Source organism: Pinus tabuliformis, chromosome 3_2 (genome assembly GCF_031772625.1).
Source record: "Pinus tabuliformis cultivar Carrire ecotype Pingquan chromosome 3_2, CPIR1, whole genome shotgun sequence".
Lineage (NCBI taxonomy): Eukaryota > Viridiplantae > Streptophyta > Pinopsida > Pinales > Pinaceae > Pinus > Pinus tabuliformis.
The window spans coordinates 807,829,988-807,834,770 of record NC_142302.1 but is presented as its reverse complement, the minus strand read 5'-3'; positions in this window follow the sequence as shown (position 1 = coordinate 807,834,770).

Genomic DNA, 4,783 nt, shown 5'->3' with positions numbered 1-4,783 from the left:
AGGTGGGAAGAATTATGTTTTCCAGAAATTTGGGTAGTTCACATGCCCAAATCTGCATAAATACATAACATTACCTCTGCAAAAATCCAAGAGAATCCCTCCTCTGCCATTTTGTCACTTCCAAGGAGATCCACCATTCCAACTCAAAAAATTGAAAGAGAATTTCGTGAATATAAAGCTTCTCATCCTATTCCTTCTTAAGCATCTGCGTCACATCATCTATCCGCATCTACAGACTGTTCCCACATTGATATATTTGAGCCTGCACAAATTAAAAATTTTCATATTTAGTAATCAAGTGTCCTTCCTATCAGACGTTACTAAATATAAAGTCTCTTGTACATATTACCTCCCATACAAATCATAATCCCAAGACAAGAGAAGCTCCATCAACTTTGTTAAACAATTCTTGTGCAAATCCAAAATGATGTGACATCTCATTTCCACATGATACTGTCATGATGATACATGAACTTCCATCCCTCGAAAATGAAGATCCAAGGCTAACAATTTTTTTTTAAAATGAGGTCGTTAGTTATGCCTAGATATGGATTAGGGTATTTGGAAAAAATGGACCATCTGATCCCATCATGTTGATTTCATAACCCTATCCCAAGTGACTGCAAAAGGCCATATAAGCCTGAGATGTTTAAGTTCTTCTCTCTCATGGAAGGATATCCTAAATGTAAAGGAGATACATACTCGATGAAAAGAATGATAAATTGAGATTTATTTACTCATCCAGTTGCTAGGGAATTAAATTTGACTACATCCCTAGTAGAAAAAACAAATCTTTCAGTAAGATGGAAAGAATATATGGATTATACAGATTCGTGGATTTCTTTTTGTGAATGGAAGAAGCAAGAAGAAAACATTGACTTGGAGATGTTATCAGCAAAATCTTCTTCTAAACACCATTGGACAGTTTGTGATGGTAGTAAGATAGAATCCCCCTCTAGTTTTCCTCCATATAAAGGAATCTCCCTTGAAGAAACATGAAAGGTTGTTAAAGTAGTACCTTTAGTCCTCAAAGATGACTCATCCATAGAAATAGAGGGAAGAATACAAAGAGTCAGTGAACAAGTAAATTGGACCAATACTACTTTGAAAGATTTAGATATGCATGCATCCACATCAAATCCACAAAAAGAACAAGTAGAGTCTTTGAAAGTCTCTGTAAACAGTATAAATAAAATTCTAAATGATTTCCAGCCTTTTGTTTCTACAATAGAAGGTTTTATACGAGAAGGTCATAGTGAAGCGAGAACATTTTCTGCCAAAGTAAATGGACAGTTTTAGGAAATCGAAAATGAAATTTACAAAGATTTTGTGTTGACCCATACAAAGATTGAGGATATTTCCTCACAATTGGGAAAATTGCCTTCTATGTCCAAAGATAAAGACAATCCTTCTTCACTATTGTTTAGACATCCTATACCTATACATTCTATCCATAAATCAATAGATAAATTTCCTAGTTTGTTTCCTAAAGAAAAATTAGAAACCTCATTTGACTCTCATATAATTCCAATTTATAATCCATTTCCCAACCAATACTTAAGATATCCTACTCCTAATGTGAGTGGTAAGGGTAAGTTGTCAGAAGCTTAAACATTTTTCAATGATGCACATAAGGAGTTGAACATTAACATTCTAAGTTCACATTAGATAAGACATATGATTGATCAATTGTTCACTGAATATAGGATAATGTGCATGAGGGGTAAAATTACTAGAAGTCTATAATACATTAATTCCATGTTTTATTGGTACACTCAGAAGATGGTGGGAAATAGAATCCTCAACAAGGGCCAAACACCATGTGGGTCATCTTATTAATGGAATCTGATATTTTTCTTGGATCCCTCTCATCAAGAGGTGTAGGATTGATCTAAAGATCATCTGATTCCGTTAAGTATTCATGGAGATATGAATTTATTTATGTTATGGGACAATATTGTCAAGGTCAGCCAGCAACCAAATAAACTCCACTTGTTGGGTCCCTATAATACTAGTGATTACCCCATTACTATTGTAGTTATACCCCTTACTTATATCGTTGTGCCCCTATTACCCCCATATTGTTATTTCTGTGCCCCATAGAATCCCTCTATTGTTATTTGTGTGGCTTTATATTATTATTGTTAGGTCGGCTGGATTATATTGTGACTCCTTAGACTCCTATATATAGAAAGGAGGTTTTGTCATTTGTATCATCGAAGAATTGTTCATTTATGTAATGTAAAGGAGGTTGCCCAATCGAAGAGGCTGAATTCTAAGGCGTTGATCTATCTTTTCTATCTTTTCTTGAGCTGGTTTCATAACATTTGGTATCAGAGCTTTGGATTCTAGGGTTTCGCTGCTCCAAACAGGTCATCGTGGCATTTTCGCTATAACTTTTTTCTGTGACATTTCAGAAGTCGAAAAAAAAACCCATTTGATAAGAAATCGCGTTGAACCTTGGGTCCGAATTTCAGATCTTTTCGCGCGATATTTACGGAGATATGCTCTGAGGAAGTTGGTCTTTTTGCAAACTCCTGAATTACATTCAAAACAGGTGACCTAGGGAAAATCGTCATAACTTTCTCTCTAGGGATCAGATTGAAATTTCGTAAGAAGGTACAGAAATAGGATAGACTGTAGTTTCTTGTATATCTGTTTCAGAACGAAAGGTCAAAAATTGTACACGTGGCACTTCATACAAGTTCACTCTTCTGGAAAGGTCTATAATCAGGTCATCTTGGGAGATTGTGCATAACTCTTTCTTGGAGAATCCAATTTGGATCAGACTGGTGGCATTGGAACATAGAGCTACTACAGGTCACAATTTCAGAACTAGATGATTGGAAAGTACAGAGATACATCAGAGGCAATATCAAGCTCCTACAAAGTGAAAAAAGGTGTGTAGATTTTTTTAAATTTTTGCTTAAGCTTGGTTTGAAAATTTATTTTGAAGGAATTCAAAGGGCATAGTAGAGCATTATTATCGGTAACTGATGCCCCTAGGAAAGAAAATGCAAACACCTAGTAAGGAACCTGAAAGGTCTAGCATGACTCATGAAGAAGAGGAAGAAATGCAACATGATATATCAAAATTACAAGACCAAGTGCAACAACTGTCCCTTGCACAAAAAGGAACAGAATCTAAGATGGATGGTTTAAAGAAAGATGTAGAAGCTAAGATGGATGGTTTAAAGAAAGGTGCAGAAGCTAATATGGACTGTTTAAAGAAAGGCGTAGAAGCTAAGATGGATGGCATGGAAGCTAAGGTGAATGGCATGGACGCTAAAATTGATGGCATGGATGATAAGATGGAAGAATTGAAGATAAATATGAATAAGTTACTACAAGAAATGGTCACTAAGGGTGAAAGAGTACTAAAGGAAACTCATGATGAGAACAAAAGAAATGTTAATCATGATTCCATAGACTCTAATGTTGGATCGAAGACTCACCATGTTCCAAAAATCGATATGAGGAAGTTTGATGGCAAGGATCCCGCCACATGGATATTACAGATGGAGCAATTCTTCGATCTCAATAATGTGCAAAACACACAAAAGGTACGTATGGAAACTTTATATTTGGAACCAAATCAGTTTGTATGGTATCAATGGCTTTGTTCTCGTAAACAATTTATCACTTGGGCAATTTTTACGGAAGAATTGATAGCACATTATGAGGATACAAAAAGCAACACTTTTTTTAGCCAATTGATAAGTCTCAAACAAAAGGGTTCAATAATGGAGCACATTGAGGAGTTCCAAAAATTGAACATAAGGGTAAAAGATATTCCAGAGGAGCATAGGATTGATGTGTTCATAGGGTCTTTAAAGGATAATATCCAACATGATGTGCGCCTTTGGGAACCTGATTCATTAGAGAAGGCATTCAGGTTAGCAAGAAAAATGGAAAGCAAAATTATGGCAACTAGGAAGCATACCATTCACAACTATAAAGACGGAAGTGTTGTTGCCCATAGTCTTCCACAACCTACAAGGTTGACACCACAACAATTGGAAGAAAAAAGAGCAAAAGGGCTTTGTTACAATTGTGATAGCAAATACACAAAAGGTCATAAGTGTGCTGAGAAGAAATTATTCTACATAGATTGTGAAGAGGAAGAAGAAAAGGAGCAAGAAAGGTCAAAAGAAGAGGATATATTCCAGGAACAAAGCCTAGATGAAGAACAAATAAATCTGACCATATCTTGTAATGCATTGGCGGGAATTACCACTCCTCAAACCATCAAGATAGAAGGACAAATCAAGAAGAAAAAGGTAATAGTGTTGATTGATTCAGGAAGCACCCACAATTTTATTCATTGTAGGGTAGCAAAAGAATTGAATTGCTTCCTATATCCAGCACCAGAGTGTCAAGTGATGATTGCAAATGGAGGAACAATAAATTGTTCTGGAAAGTGCCATAATATCAAGCTATCCATGGGAGAATATGTATTGACTAGCCCAATGCTTTCCATTCCAATGGGAGGTGTTGATGTTGTACTAGGAGTCCAATGGCTACAATCCTTGGGTACAATAGCTTTTAATTTTCAAGAACTTTTCATGAAATTTTTTGTGGAAGGAAAGGAAGTTGAATTAAGGGGTATTGCAGGGAAACCAGGAAAGATAATCAGCTCTAATGGCATGACAAAGCTTCTAAAAAAGGAGCAAAGAGGTGTAATTGCACAATTATGTTCGCTAGATGTTTCCACATTGGAATCATCTATTTCTCCAGATCTCCAAAAAGTCCTGGACAATCATTCCAAGGTATTTGAGACTCC